The sequence below is a fragment of the Mustela nivalis genome (assembly GCF_964662115.1).
Source record: "Mustela nivalis genome assembly, chromosome: X".
Lineage (NCBI taxonomy): Eukaryota > Metazoa > Chordata > Mammalia > Carnivora > Mustelidae > Mustela > Mustela nivalis.
This window is the reverse complement of record NC_139040.1, coordinates 73829648-73847129: the sequence shown is the minus strand read 5'-3', so window position 1 is coordinate 73847129 and position 17482 is coordinate 73829648. Positions and strand designations below refer to the sequence as shown.

General features: G+C 36.2%; 1 protein-coding gene across 8 annotated transcripts in view; it reads left to right on the top strand.

Moving 5' to 3' along the window:
* Positions 1–17482, top strand: part of ZC3H12B (zinc finger CCCH-type containing 12B) — a 596951-nt gene that overhangs the window by 376023 nt on the left and 203446 nt on the right. Inside the window, exon 2 of one of the 8 annotated variants that reach the window (XM_082715902.1) lies at positions 17195–17314. The exons of the other annotated variants lie outside the window; for them this stretch is intronic. The gene's annotated coding sequence lies outside the window, so the exon portion shown is untranslated. The remainder of the gene's footprint in view (positions 1–17194; positions 17315–17482) is intronic. 8 annotated transcript variants of the gene reach the window in all.

Genomic DNA, 17482 nt, shown 5'->3' with positions numbered 1-17482 from the left:
GAAATTCTCAAACTCAACTCAAAACAACTCACCTCAACACAAAACAGCTAATCATGTCAAAAAATGGGCAGAAGATGTGAACAGACACTTCTCAAATGAAGACATACAAATGGCTATCAGACACATGAAAAAATGCTCATCATCACTAGCCATCAGGGAGATTCAAATTAAAACCACATTGAGATTCCACCTTACACCAGTTAGAATGGCCAAAATTAGCAAGATAGGAAACAACGTATGTTGGAGAAGATGCAGACAAAGGGGAACCCTCTTACATTGTTGGTGGGAATCCAATTTGGTACAGCCACTTTGGAGAACAGTGTGGAGATTCCTTAAGAAATTAAAAATAGGGGGAGGAGTCAAGATGGCGGAGAAGTAGCAGGCTGAGACTACTTCAGCTAGCTGGAGATCAGCTAGATAGCTTATCTAAAGATTGCAAACACCTGAAAATCCATCAGCAGATCGAAGAGAAGAAGAACAGCAATTCTGGAAACAGAAAAAGAACCACTTTCTGAAAGGTAGGACTGGAGGAGAAGTGAATCCAAAGCGACGGGAAGATAGACCCCGGGGGAAGGGGCCAGCTCCCGGCAAGCAGCAGAGCAACGGCGCACAAAATCAGGACTTTTAAAAGTCTGTTCCGCTGAGGGACATCACTCCAGAGGCTAAACCGGGGCGAAGCCCACGCGGGGTCAGCGTGGCCTCAGGTCCCGCAGGGTCACAGAAGGATCGGGGAGCTTGCGGGTATTGGAACGGGAAAGCCGGCTACAGAGACAGAGCCGACAGGAAACTCATAGCTCGGTGTTACCTTGAACCCGTCGCAGGCTCGGTGAGCTTGGAGCACGGCCGGAGGTCAGGCAGACGGGAGTAACTGGGCGCTGTTCTCTGAGGGCGCACTGAGGAGTGGGGCCCTGGGCTCTCAGCTCCTCCGGGCCGGAGACCAGGAGGCCGCCATTTGTATTCCCGTCCTCCGGAACTCTACGGAAAGCGCTCAGGGAACAAAAGCTCCTGGAACAAAAGCTCCTGAAAGCAAACCCGAGCGGATTACTTACCACGGCCCCTGCTAAGGGCGGTGCAATTTCGCCTGGGGCAAAGACACTTGAGAATCTCTATAACAGGCCCCTCCCCGACAAGATCAACAAGAAATCCATCCAAGACCAAGTTCACCTACCAAGGAGTGCGGTTTCAATACCAAGGAGAGCAGCAGAATTCCAGAGGAGGAGAAAGCAAAGCACAGAACTCATGGCTTTTTCCCTGTGATGTTTTTTTAGTCTTGCAGTTAATTTAATTTTTTTCTTTTTCATTTTTTGTTTTTTTATCTCCCCTTCTGGTAAAGTTTTTTTTAACTTTTACCTTTTTCTTTTTTTAACATTTTTTAACTAGTTTATATAATATATATATATATTTTCTTTTTTATATTTTTCTTATTTGTTTTCTTTCCTTTTTTAAAATTCTTTTCTTTTCTTTTCTTTTTTTTTCTTTCTTCCTTTTTGAGCCTCTTTTTATCCCCTTTCTCCATCCTCACGATTTGGTATCTCTTCTAATTTGGTTAAAGCATATTTTCCTGGGGTTGTTGCCACCCTTTTAGTATTTTCCTTGCTCCTTCATATACTCTTATCTGGACAAAATAACAAGACGGAAAAATTCAACACAAAAAAAAGAACAAGAGGCAGTACCAAAGGCTAGGGACCTAATCCATACAGACATTGGTAATATGTCAGATCTAGAGTTCAGAATGACAATTCTCAAGGTTCTAGCCAGGCTCGAAAAAGGCATGGAAGATATTAGAGAAACCCTCTCGAGAGATATAAAAGCCCTTTCTGGAGAAATAAAAGAACTAAAATCTAACCAAGTTGAAATCAAAAAAGCTATTAATGAGGTACAATAAAAAATGGAGGCTCTCACTGCTAGGATAAATGAGGCAGAAGAAATAATTAGTGATATAGAAGACAAAATGACAGAGAATAAAGAAGCTGAGCAAAAGAGGGACAAACAGCTACTGGACCACGAGGGGAGAATTCGAAAGATAAGTGACACCATAAGACGAAACAACATTAGAATAATTGGGATTCCAGAAGAAGAAGAAAGAGAGAGGGGAGCAGAAGGTATACTGGAGAGAATTATTGGGGAGAATTTCCCCAATATGGCAAAGGGAACGAGCATCAAAATTCAGGAGGTTCAGAGAACACCCCTCAAAATCAATAAGAATAGGCCCACACCCCGTCACCTAATAGTAAAATGTACAAGTCTCAGTGACAAAGAGAAAATCCTGAAAGCAGCCTGGGAAAAGAAGTCTGTAACATACAATGGTAAAAATATTAGATTGGCAGCTGACTTATCCACAGAGACCTGGCAGGCCAGAAAGAGCTGGCATGATATTTTCAGAGCACTAAACGAGAAAAACATGCAGCCAAGAATACTATATCCAGCTAAGCTGTCATTGAAAATAGAAGGAGAGATTAAAAGCTTCCAGGACAAACAGAAACTGAAAGAATTTGCAAACACCAAACCAGCTCTACAGGAAATATTGAAAGGGGTCCTCTAAGCAAAGAGAGAGCCTACAAGTGGTAGATCAGAAAGGAACAGAGACCATATACAGTAACAGTCACGTTACAGGCAATACAATGGCACTAAATACATATCTCTCAATAGTTACCCTGAATGTTAATGGGCTAAATGCCCCTGTCAAAAGACACAGGCTATCAGAATGGATAAAAAAACAAAACCCATCTATATGTTGCCTCCAAGAAACTCATTTTAAGCCCGAAGACACCTCCAGATTTAGAGTGAGGGGGTGGAAAAGAATTTACCATGCTAATGGACATCAGAAGAAAGCAGGAGTGGCAATCCTTATATCAGATCAATTAGATTTTAAGCCAAAGACTATAATAAGAGATGAGGAAGGACATTACATCATAATCAAAGGGTCTGTCCAACAAGAAGATCTAACAATTTTAAATATCTATGCCCCCAACGTGGGAGCAGACAACTATATAAACCAATTAATAACAAAATAACAGAAACACATAAACAATAAAACAATAATAGTAGGGGACTTTAACACTCCCCTCACTGAAATGGACAGGTCATCCAAGCAAAAGATCAGCAAGGAAATAAAGGCCTTAAAGGACACACTGGACCAGATGGACATCACAGATATATTCAGAACATTTCATCCCAAAGCAACAGAACACACATTCTTCTCTAGTGCACATGGAACATTCTCCAGAATAGATCACATCCTCAGTCCTAAATCAGGACTCAACCGGTATCAAAAGATTGGGATCATTCCCTGCATATTTTCAGACCACAATGCTCTAAAGCTAGAACTCAACCAAAAAAGGAAGTTTGAAAAGAACCCAAATACATGGAGACTAAACAGCATCCTTCTAAAGAATGAATGGGTCAACCAGGTAATTAAAGAAGAATTGAAAAAAATCATGGAAACAAATGATAATGAAAATACAACGGTTCAAAATCTGTGGGGCACAACAAAGGCAGTCCTGAGAGGAAAATATATAGCGGTACAAGCCTTTCTCAAGAAACAAGAAAGGTCTCAGGTACACAACCTAACCCTACACCTAAAGGAGCTGGAGAAAGAACAAGAAAGAAACCCTAAGCCCAGCAGGAGAAGAGAAATCATAAAGATCAGAGCAGAAATCAATGAAATAGAAACCAAAAAAACAATAGAACAAATCAACGAAACTAGGAGCTGGTTCTTTGAAAGAATTAATAAAATTGATAAACCCTTGGCCCGACTTATCAAAAAGAAAAGAGAAAGGACCCAAATAAATAAAATCATGAATGAAAGAGGAGAGATCACAACTAACACCAAAGATATACAAACTATTATAAGAACATACTATGAGCAACTCTACGCCAATAAATTTGACAATCTGGAAGAAATGGAGGCATTCCTAGAAACATATAAACTACCACAACGGAACCAGGAAGAAATAGAAAGCCTGAACAGACCCATAACCAGTAAGGAGATTGAAACAGTCATTAAAAATGTCCAAACAAACAAAAGCCCAGGGCCAGACAGCTTCCCAGGGGAATTCTACCAAACATTTAAAGAAGAACTAATTCCTATTCTCCTGAAACTGTTCCAAAAATAGAAATGGAAGGAAAACTTCCAAACTCATTTTATGAGGCCAGGATCACCTTGATCCTAAAACCAGACAAAGATCCCATCAAAAAAGAGAGCTATAGACCGATATCTTTGATGAATACAGATGCGAAAATACTCAACAAAATACTAGCCAATAGGATTCAACAGTACATTAAAAAGATTATTCACCACGACCAAGTGGGATTTATTCCAGGGCTGCAAGGTTGGTTCAACATCCGCAAATCAGTCAATGTGATACAACACATCAATAAAAGAAAGAACAAGAACCATATGATACTTTCAATAGATGCTGAAAAAGCATTTGACAAAGTACAGCATCCCTTCCTGATCAAAGCTCTTCAAAGTGTAGGGATAGAGGGCACATACCTCAATATCATCAAAGCCATCTATGAAAAACCCACCGCAAATATCATTCTCAATGGAGAAAAACTGAAAGCTTTTCCGCTAAGGTCAGGAACACGCAGGGATGTCCATTATCACCACTGCTATTCAACATAGTACTAGAGGTCCTAGCCTCAGCAATCAGACACCAAAAGGAAATTAAAGGCATCCAAATTGGCAGAGGAGAAGTCAAATTATCACTCTTCGCAGATGATATGATACTATATGTGGAAAACCCAAAAGACTCCACTCCAAAACTGCTAGAACTTATACAGGAATTCAGTAAAGTGTCAGGATATAAAATCAATGCACAGAAATCAGTTGCATTTCTCTACACCATCAACAAGACAGAAGAAAGAGAAATTAAGGAGTCAATTCCATTTACAATTGCACCCAAAACCATAAGATACCTAGGAATAAACCTAACCAAAGAGGCACAGAATCCATACTCAGAAAACTATAAAGTACTCATGAAAGAAATTGAGGAAGACACAAAGAAATGGAAAATGTTCCATGCTCCTGGATTGGAAGAATAAATATTGTGAAAATGTCTATGCTACCTAAAGCAATCTACACATTTAATGCAATTCCTATCAAAGTACCATCCATCTTTTTCAAAGAAATGGAACAAATAATTCTAAAATTTATATGGAACCAGAAAAGACCTCGAATAGCCAAAGGGATATTGAAAAAGAAAGCCAATGTTGGTGGCATCACAATTCCGGACTTCAAGCTCTATTACAAAGCTGTCATCGTCAAGACAGCATGGTACTGGCACAAAAACAGACACATAGATCAATGGAAGAGAACAGAGAGCCCAGAAATAGACCCTCAACTCTACAGTCAACTAATCTTCGACAAAGCAGGAAAGACTGTGCAATGGAAAAAAGACAGCCTCTTCAATAAATGGTGCTGGGAAAATTGGACAGCCACATGCAGAAAAATGAAATTGGACCATTTCCTTACACCACACACAAAAATCGACTCAAAATGGATGAAGGACCTCAATGTGCGAAAGGAATCCATCAAAATCCTTGAGGAGAACACAGGCAGCAACCTCTTCGACCTCAGCCGCAGCAACATCTTCCTAGGAACAACGCAAAAGGCAAGGGAAGCAAGGGCAAAAATGAACTATTGCGATTTCATCAAGATCAAAAGCTTTTGCACAGTAAAGGAAACAGTTAACAAAATCAAAAGACAACTGACAGAATGGGAGAAGATATTTTCAAACGACATATCAGATAAAGGACTAGGGTCCAGAATCTATAAAGGACTTAGCAAACTCAACACCCAAAGAACAAATAATCCAATCAAGAAATGGGCAGAGGACATGAACAGACATTTCTGCAAAGAAGACATCCAGATGGCCAACAGACACATGAAAAAGTGCTCCATATCACTCGGCATCAGGGAAATACAAATTAAAACCACAATGCGATATCACCTCACACCAGTCAGAATGGCTAAAATCAACAAGTCAGGAAATGACAGATGCTGGCGAGGATGCGGAGAAAGGGGAACCCTCCTACACTGTTGGTGGCAATGCAAGCTGGTGCAGCCACTCTGGAAAACAGCATGGAGGCTCCTCAAATGTTTAAAATAGAACTGCCCTATGACCCAGCAATTGCACTATTGGGTATTTACCCTAAAGATACAAACGTAGTGATCCAAAGGGGCACATGCACCCGACTGTTTACAGCAGCAATGTCCACAATAGCCAAACTGTGGAAAGAACCTAGATGTCCATCAACAGATGAATGGATCAAGAAGATGTGGTATATATACACAATGGAATACTATGCAGCCATCAAAAGAAATGAAATCTTGCCATTTGGGACAACATGATGGAACTAGAGCGTATCATGCTTAGCGAAATAAGTCAAGCAGAGAAAGACAACTATCATATGATCTCCCTGATATGAGGAAGTGGTGATGCAATATGGGGGTTTAAGTGGGTCGGAGAAGAATCAATGAAACAAGATGGGATTGGGAGGGAGACAAACCATAAGTGACTCTTAATCTCAGAAAACAAACTGAGGGTTGCTGGGGGGAGGGGGTTTGGGAGAAGGGGGTGGGATTATGGACATTGGGGAGGGTATGTGCTTTGGTGAGTGCTGTGAAGTGTGTAAACCTGGTGATTCACAGACCTGTACCCCGGGGGATAAAAATATATGTTTATAAAAAATAAAAAATTAAAAAAAATTTAAAAATAAATATATAAAAAGGAAAAAAAAAAGAAATTAAAAATAGTGCTTCCCTATGACCCTGCAATTGCACTACTGGGTATTTACCCCAAAGATACAGATGTAGTGAAAAGAAGGGCCATCTCTACCCCAATATTCATAGCAGCAATGGCCATGGTCACCAAACTGTGGGAAGAACCAAGATGCCCTTCAGTGGACGAATGGATAAGGAAGATGTGGTCCATATACACTATGGAGTATTATGCCTCCGTCAGAAAGGAAGGGTACCTAACTTTTGTATCAATGTGGATGGGACTATAAGAGATTATTCTGAGTGAAATAAGTCAAGCAGAGAGGGTCAATTATCATATGGTTTCACTTATTTGTGGAGCATAAGAAATGACATGGAGGACATGGGGAGATGGAGAGGAGAAGGGAGTTGAGGGAAATTGGAGGGAGACAGACTATGGAGTCTGAAAAACAATCTGAGGGTTATGGAAGGTCAGGGGTGGGAGGTTGGGTGAGCCTGGTGGTGGGTATTATGGAAGGCACGTATTGCATGGAGCACTGGGTGTGTACATAAACAATGAATTCTGTTACACTGAAAAAATATTAAATTAAAAAATGAAATCTTATTAACAACTACAACAACAAAAATACCCAACTCAGGGAGAGAATAAAATCTCTAAAAATTGTTTTTAAAAAGTCAGTTATGTCTCCCACTTCTGAATCTAATTTCCTTATGAGTTAGAAATTATGTAGTCCCTAGGGTGGTTCAGTAATTATCTTTTTTTTTGTGTGTGCTGCCTGTTCTCTTCCTTTGTGTTTTTACTGTTCTGTCTTTCAGGCCAGTCATCTGCAGAGGCTGTCTTTGCTTTGGTCAGTGTTTCATCCCTGTCGTGAAGGTGCTAAATTTTTGCTAAGTGTGCTCTGGTCTGCTTGTGATTTGAAGTCCTACAAGATGTCTGGTTGGGAGACCTGGTTTGGACAGGGTATTTTTTCCCTAGTCTTCTGGGGAAGATGTCTGCTATGCTGGGACAAAAAGGCAGTTCTGCCTGGGCACATGGGAATGGGGCTTTGTGAAATCATGTTAGGCAGTGAGTGTCTTCAGCACTGTGCTGCTTTCTGCAATTGACTCTGTATCTATTCTGAGGAGCAGGGGAAAGAACGTTTATGCTGAAGGGCAGGGGAGGGAACTGGCACTAGCCCACTCTTTTCTTCCCAGTGAGGCATCCCTTTAAATCTTGCCTCCTAGAGTCACACTCTGAGAAGATCAAATCATCTCCCCTTTCTGTGCTACAGGCACTCTTCAGATCACTTTTTCCATGTTGTCTGCCCTGGGGTTGTTTCCCTGCTTTGTCCTGAGGATCAGTGCAGTGCCCTCCAGGCTCTATCTTGCTAAGCTGTAAAACTCCAGGCTTTAAGCTGTTTTTGCTGCAAGAACTCATAATATTCAGCCCTTCTCTTTTTCCAAGCCAATGGCTTTGTGGAAACCATTCCTGTGGTATGTTGCCATGTGGTTGTCTTTCTTTCTCACAGCTCCATGCCCTCCATTGCACCTATAGTCTGTTTCTCTCTTAAAACCTATCTCTGCACCTCCTACCTTTCATGTGGCCTCTTCTCTTGCTTTAGTTGCATAGTTTGTTCTCTCAGTCCTTAGGTCAATTTCCGGGGTATTTAGGGTGATTTGATAGTTATCTAGTCATGTTCATGGGAGGAGAGAGTACTAGGGTCTGCCGTCTCTATCACTATCTTACATATTGTCCTCTTTCACTTTTCTCTAAAAGTTAGTGTTTTACTTTCCACAATTTCTAGACTGTTTTTATCTTCATAAATTATTTTTTAAGTAATTATAGTAGATATCATGTGGTTCTGGATAATAATTTATTTATTAGCTTTTGGGACAATTAAATAACTCATAATGAATGAAAATGGATGAATTATTTTTTCAATCCTTATGCACAAAGTAATTTTAACACCATAGAAGGAACAACTTGTCAACTTGGGTAGAACTTACTTTCATATTGGTCCAAATGGTGTGGGTTCCCAAGCTCTGATAGATTGAAAGTTGGAGTAAAGAACTGTGCAGAAAGACCCAAATAATCATTGTCCCTTCTTGACAGAGGAAAGGATACTTACTACAGCAATATATTCTAAGTTGGAATGAGGTTGAAAGTATAAAGATATTTATACTTTATAAAGTTGTTGAAAGTTGAAAGTATAAAGAAAATATAAAGATATTAAGGACCAGAGTAGATAAAGGTGCATGCCTGCTACAAAACTGAATAGATATTTTTCCTAGGACAAGACAGAAGGCGACTAAAATTTATTGATTACCTATAATGCATTGGGCACCAAGCCAGCCATTTTCTTACACATTATTTTTTTAACTTCTCAAGAGTCCTGTGAGATAAGTATTCTTAGCTCTAGCTCTAGATGAAGATGTAGGATAATTTAAGTAATCTAATAATATGCATACCTTCAAACAGACTTTTTAATACTGTTCAATGTTTATGGGAAGGTGATAGTGGAAGTTGTATGGGGGAAAAGAAGGATTACTGGCAGCATTCACTCATTCATTCATTTAAATATACATTGAGCACCAACTGTGGACTACTTTCAGTTCTAAGCACAAATCCCTGTATTCATGGAGAAAACATGCCCTGAAATCTATAACTTGATTACTTTTAATGTTACAGGCACTCCAAATACAGACCTAAAATTAGCAGAATCCTCTTCTCCTCAGAAGACAGCTTATCAGCCATAGATGTATGTCCTTTAGATCCTGCCAACACCATCACTTATGTTTTTAAAGTATTCTTCCCAAACTCTCATGTAATACTCTCTATGAGAAGAGAGTTTAGGTAATGTAATTTTCTCAGCCTTGTTATGTTTCCAGTGATTTAGAATCTCTTATATTTAGGTGCACCTGGGTGGCTCAGTGGGTTAATGCCTCTGCCTTTGGCTCAGGTCATGATCCCAGGTTCCTGGGATTGAGCTCTACATCTGGCTCTCTGCTCCGCAGGGAGCCTGCTTCCTCCTCTCTCTCTCTGCCTACCTGCGATCCCTCTTTGTCAAATAAATAAATAAAATCTTTAAAAAAATCTCTTATATTTATATCTTATTTAACCATCTAGCTAGGCCAACCCATTAATCTTCTTTAATTTTCTTCCTCTTACAGATGAAAAAGCTTAACTTTAAAATAAAAGTACAAATTATTAACTTATTTTATTATTTAAAGTGTTATTAATATTTAAATATTAACTTATTTGAATTATTAAATGATTATTTAATTATTTAATTAATTATAATTATTTAACCTCTTAAGGTTAAATGATTTTCCCTTGCTACATAACTAAATAAACCCAAACTGATAGCTTTGGAAATTAAATTTGGGCTCCATCTGGTGAAACAGAATTTTTTTTTTTTAACATAAGGCACAAGGTGCCACAAATCTGATTCTGTATACATACTTCTGAGAAGCCCTGAGCTAAACTCCACCATATGTGCTACTTTAATTTATATTTCATCTATCCATTTATTCTAGAAGTATTAAGTAAGTGGCTATTAAATGGTTACCAATTTAGTGAATAATTTGAAATGAGTAACATTTTAAAAATCCTTCTCTTGAGGTTAGTTTCATTCATTTATATTATTTATATAATTCATATTATATAATTTATTTTATATTATTATATTGTTTATATTAATTAATTTATATTAAAATACAAGTTAATTTGAAAGTGTTTATGAGCTCCTATTTTATTTTTTAAGAGATTTTATTTATTTATTTGACAGATAGAGACACAGCTAGAGAGGGAACCCAAGCAGGGTGTAGTGGGAGAGGGAGAAGCAGGCTTCCTGCCGAGCAGGGAGCCTGATGTGGGGCTCAGTCCTGGGACCCTGGAATCATGAGCTGAGCCAAAGGCAGATGCTTAATGACTGAGCCACAAAGGTGCCCCTATGAGCCCCTATTTTAAAACTTGCTAAGGATTAAAATAGAACAATCATTGGGAGAATGATTAAATAAAATATGCTATACAGAAAAAATGAAAGGACAAAATTGATCTACATATATCAAATAGATTTTTTTTTCTTGAGTGTTGTTGACACATGATTAGTTTCAGGTTTAGAGCATAGTGATTTGACAAGTTTATACAATAATGCTGTGTCATTACAAGTATACATCACTATTACAATATTATTGACTGCATTCCTTATGTTGTACTTTTTATCCCCATGATTTATTCATTCCATATCTGGAAGCCTGTATCTCCCTGTCTCCTTCAACAATTTTGCTCAACTCCCATCCCCTTCCCCTAAAACTATCAGTTTGTTCTTTGTATTTATAGGTATGATTCTTCTTTTTCTTTGTTTAGTCTTCAGAGTTTTTTGGATTCCACTTATGAGTGGAATCTTATGGTGTTTGTATTTTTCACTCTGACTTATTTCTTTTAGCATAATACCCTCCATGCCATCCATGTTATCTCAAATGGCATGATCTCATCTTTTTTTGTGACTGTGTAATATTATATTGTTTATATATACATTTTCCTTGTCCATTCATCTATTGATAGATTCTTATGTTGCTTCCAGATCTTGGCAGTTGTAAATAATGTTACAATAAACATAGGGGTGTAGATAACTTTTCAAATTAGTGTTTTCATAAATAATTCCACAATGGAATTATTAGTTCATTAGGTATTGCCATTTTTAATTTTTTGAAGAACCTCCATACTGTTTTCCACAATGACTGCACCAGGTCACATTCCCACCAACAGTGCACAAGGATTCCTTTTTCTCCACATCCTTATCAATATTTTTTGTCATTTTTCTTTTAGCCATTCTAACTGGTATAAGGTGATATCTCCTTGTGGTTTTGATTGTAATTTCCCTATTGATTAGTGAGGTTGAGCATTTCTTTAGAAAAAAATGTGTATTCAGATCCTCTTCTTATTTATTAATCAGATTGTTGTGTTGACTTATATAAGTTGTTTATATATTTGGGATATTAACCCCTTATATGATACATCATTTGCAAATATCTTCTCCCACTCAGTAGGTTGTCTTTTCATTTTGTTGATTATCATCTTTGTTGTCACAAGATTTTTATTTTGATGTAGCCCTAATAGTTTATTTTGCTTTCATTTTCCTTGCTTTAGGAGACATAACTAGACATGTTGGTGTGGCCCATGTCAGAAATCACTGCCTGTGTTCTCCTCCAGGATATTTACTTGTGTGAAACTGCAAAAGATACTTAATAGCCCAAGCACTTTTGAAAAACAAAAAAGCTGGAGGTATACAATCCCAAATTTCAAGATATTTAAAAAAGCTATAGTAATCAATACAGTATTATGGTATTGGCACAAAAATAAACATATAGATCAGTGCAGCAGAATAGAGTGCAAAAATAAACCCAAGAATTTGTGGCCAAATTAATCTATGTCAAAGTAGGCAAGAATATACAATGGGGAGAAGACAGTATCTTCAACAAATGATATGGGAAACCTGGACAGCTACATGCAAAAGAATGAAACAGGACCAATTTCTTACACCATACACAAAAATAAACTTAGAATTGATAAAAGCCCTAAATGTGGGACCTAAAACTGTAAAATTCCTAAAAGAAAACATGGGCAATAATTTCTTTGACATTGGTCATAGAAATGTTTTTCTAGATATGTCTCCTCTGGCAAGAGAAATAAGAGAAAAAATAAACTATTGAGACTACACCAAAATGAAAAGCTTTTGCACAGAAAAGGAAACTATCAATAAAATAAAGATGTAACCTACAGAGTGGGAGAAGTTATTTGCAAATATATATTTGATAATGGGTTTATATGCAAAATTTATAAGGAATGTATGCACTTCAACACCAAAAATCAAAACAAACAACAACAACAATCTGACTAAAAAATGGTCAGGGGACTTGAATAGACATTTTCCCAGAGAAGATATACAGAGGGCCAAGAAACACATGGAAAGTTGCTCATTGTCACTAATCATCAGGGAAAAAGAAAATCAAAAACCAAAATGAGATATCCCCCTGCAACTGTCAGAATGGCTAGAGTCAAAAAGACAAGAAATTCCAAGTTCTGGCAAGGATGTGGAGAAAAAGGAATCATCATACATTGCTGGTAGGAATGCAAATTGGTACAGCCATTGTGGAAAACAGAATGGAGTTTCCTCAGGGAATTAAAAATAGAAGTTTTATGTGACCCAATAATTTTAGTACTGTTTTTTTACTCACAGAAAACAGAACAAAAACCCCCACAAATTGAAAAGATTGCACTGTGTGTTTAGCACAACATTATTTACAATTTACAACTGTCCATTATTTACAATATTCAAGGTATCAAAACAACCTAAGTGTCATCAATAGATACATGGATAAAGGAGAAAAAAAAAATATATATATATATATATATATATATGTGTGTGTGTGTGTGTGTGTGTATAATGATATTATATATCACAATATATAATATAAATATATATATATATATATATAATGGACTATTACTCACCCATAAAAAAGAATAAGATCTCTTAAGACAACACAGGCAAAACTGAAATTGGAAGTCTTCAAAGAGGGAGATAAACCATGAGAGACTCATGACTATAGGGAAAAACTGAGAGTTTCTGGAGGGGAGGTGGGTGGTGGATGGGATAATTGGATGGTGGCATGTGATATGGAAAGCATGTGATATGATGAGCACTGGATGTTATAAACAACTGGTAAATTGATGAACACTACATCTGAGACTAATGACTATATGTTAGCTAATTGAATTTAAATTTAAATTAAAAAAATTAAGATCTTGCCTTTTGCAACAACATGGATGGAGCTAGAGGTTATAATGCTAAGTGAAATAAATCAGAGAGATAAAGACAAATACAATATGACATCATCCATATGTGAAAATCAAGAAACAAAAGAAAAAAAAAACAAAAATAAAAAGAGAAGTCAAAATAGATTTCTAAATACAAAGAACAAACTGGTGGTTTTCAGAGAGGATGTGAAAGGTGGATGGGTTAAATAAATAAAAGGGATTGAGACTTACGGTGAGCACTGAAAAATATAAAACTGTTCATTCATGATGGTTGTGCACCTGAAATTAATATAATAAAATGTGTTAATTATACTTCAATGAACTGATGAAACACTGAACATATCATAAACCAATAATGTACTATAACTTGGCTAAATGAATTCAAATTAAAAAAAGAAAATGTAGTATTCAAAAAATAAGCAAAATACTATGTAAAATAGAGAAAAGTTAATCATAAATGAAAGGGAAATAAATATATTTTTAATATGCTACCATATAAAACAGTATATTGGTTGTTTAATAATTGAGTCTATTGGTTGCTTCATAATTGAGGCATGAATGTAATTTTGTGAGGTTTTTTTTTTTTTTTGCAGCAGGAATTAGCTCTTTCAAATTATATACTGATTGGGAGGATATAGTTCTAAACAAGCCACAATTATTACCAACTGAATCTTTTATCATGATTAATACCTATGAGTACTTTTTTGAACATCTGTATTTTTAAACAGAAATCAAAAACTGTCTTGGCCTCATTGAGTTTTCATTTTTATGACAATTTTACATACTTTTATTCTTATTATCATTTGATTTTAACACATAAAATTGAGATTATATTACATGGTTGCTATTAGTATATTACTACATTAGTAATTATAGTAGTGTTACATTCATAGTTTACTGGTTTGTAAAATCTCTGAACCAAACACTAAAAAATAAACAAATAAGTAAAAATAAAAATAAGAGATTACTCCATGCAATCAATACATAACACGTATTGCTTGGAGCACTGTGTGTGGTGCATAAACAATGAATTCTGGAACACTGAAAAGAAATTTAAAAAATAAATAAAAATTTTAAAAATAAGAGATTACTTGTACGAAAGCAGATCATCTAATTTTTAAAAAAGCAATATATTTGAATAATCACTTCACCATAAAAGAGATAATGATTTCAAACAAGCATAAGAAAAGATGTTCATATCATTAATAACTAGGAAACACTATGAGATACTATTGCATACCTGTTAGAATGACTAAAATTAAAATAAAAGATGCCAAGTACACCAAAAACTGAATATTTAAACAAAGATGTAGAGAAATTCATACATACACTGCTGGCGAGAACATAAATTGATACAACTACACTGGGAAAAGAGTTTGACAGTTTCTTAAAAAGTTAAATATGAAACTACCATATGAATTAGTCATTCCACTCTTAGTCATTATCAAAGAGAAAATAAAGTATATGTCCATGCAAAGATTTGTATACACATATTTATAGCAGCTTTATTTGTAAAACTCCAAATAACCCAAAGGTTTATAAGCAAGTGAATGAATAAAGAAATTACAGTATATCTATACAGTGGAATATTACTCAGCAGTGATCTGAAAGGCAGAAGGAAAAAGGTACTCTGGGTCAGAGGACCTATATTCCAGTTCTAGCTCCAGCAGTCTGGAGTTTTATGACACAGAATAAGTCACAAAATATTTCACAGCCTCAGTTTTCTCATTTATGTAATGGGATAAATTAAAGTATTTACCTTGTTTATTTCATATGTTGGTTTTAAAACTCAACTGAGGTAAATATCTGGAATTGTGTGGTAAATTGTAATTTGTATGACTTTTTTGAGGTATGAACTTTTAAAAATTGAAGTATATTTGGCAGACAATATTATATTAGTTTCTAGTGTACAACACACTAATGTGACAATTCAATACATTAAGCTATGCTCACTTCAGTTCTATAGATTAAGCTATTTACCATCTATCACCACTCAATGTTATTGCAATATTATTAATTATATTCCCTATTCAGTGCTTTCCATCCTTGTGACCTATTTATTTTATAACTGGAAGCTTGTATCTTGTAGTCCCCTTCACCTATTTCTCTCATCTCCCTTAATCCCACCCCCTCTGGCAACCAGCAGTTGATTTGCTATCTTTATGATTCCATTTCTGTTTTGTTGGTTGGTTAGTTTTGGTTTTTAGAAGCCACATATAAGTAAAATTATATGGTATTTTTCTCTGTCTGACTTATCCACTTGGCATATTAATTTCTTCTTCTGATTAAATTTATGAAAACACCTTTTCTGAAAATTTTTTTCTTCTAATGTTTTCTCAGATTAAAGACTATGGTTTGAGAGCTTCTTTAAATTTTAAGTAATAATGATAAATTTTTATCATTCTTGCAAAGTTGACTTTTGTTGACTAAAAGATAGTAAGAACATCATCATGACTGTTCACTTTTTTAAAAGATGTTTTACTTATTTATTTGACAGACAGAGATCACAAGTAGGCAAAGAAGTAGGCAAAGAGAGAGGAGGAAGAAGGTTCTCCATTGAGCAGAGAGCCTGATGTGGGGCTTGATCCCAGGACCTTGGGATCACGACCTGAGCCAAAGGCAGAGGCTTTAACCCACTGAGCCACCCAGGTGCCTGTTTACTTTTAGCATATCAACAGTATTTATGGTCAGTCTGAACCCTATTGCTTTGCTTCCAGACTCCAATAAGGTATTTGGGACACTAAAATATCCAATATGTCTGTCACTTTCACTCTGTCAAACTCAAATAAAACCTTTTGACCGGAATATATTTGTATCATGAAAAAACAAGATTAGTATTTACACATGCAAGTTGGCCTCCAAAATTGTACAGATTTATTCTCTCTGTTTGGTTTAATGGCCTTCTTAAAATGATATTTGGGTAAAAACATGAAACCATACAAAGCTAATTCCCCCCAAAAGAAAATATATGAAACTAAGTTAATGTATGGACTACTACACATTACTTAATGGTCCTAATTTGGATTGGTTTGGTTCTTATTGGTTAACCTGTATTAGTGATTTAATATATATGAACTGTGTATTGCAGTGATATTGTCCTTGGTATATTATATATGGTAACACATACACACACATACACACTAGTACTATACATACTAGTATGTACCACACACACCATATTATTTTGCTCTAGTACATGTATACATACTAGAACAAATGAAAGTTTTTATCCCCATTAGGGGAACAAATGGTTTCTGATTTAATATCTGTACCAAGAGAGATGATACTTCTTTCCAATTGGTAGATATAGAAAGTGGGGTTATTGGTTTGGCTTTTTTTTTTTTCTTATAGAGACTTCTTTCTTCCTCATCTTGGTCATGTATTGTGTTAGGTATCCCTTTAACTTGCTCATGAAATTTAGAAAATTCTTAGATTCCTTTTTTTGTATGCATTTGTTCTTTGCTACTGCAAGTTTGTATTTATTTGCTTCTCTCTCTCTCCTGTTCACTAGGCCACTGTAAAGTTTAAGTTTTCAGAAAGCTAGCAAAGACTGATACCATTTCTTAAACCTCTTCAGTCCCTTCTGTATTCTAGCAAGGTTTTACTCCGAGGGAGACATATGTTTAATAGTCACCAATTGTGCTTCTTCTTATTCCTCTACAAAGAAGTCTTAACAGCCAAGTTTCAAGATACTGCAGCTTCTTTTAAGAACCATAGTTTTGTAGGTGAACTGGAAAAGAGAGATAATGACCACCCACCTACCTCCTTCATCCTGGGCACATGGGAAGGTAGGTGAGTAGCAGCTCGTTCAAGACATACATACACATTTACATCATTGTGTGAATAATTTTAACTGTTGCCTCAAAATTTTGCCTCCTATCTTGCTTGCCTATAAGATAACAAGCAAATTAAAAAAAAAAATAGCTGCTATTCAGTGATGAAGACAAAAAGAAAAA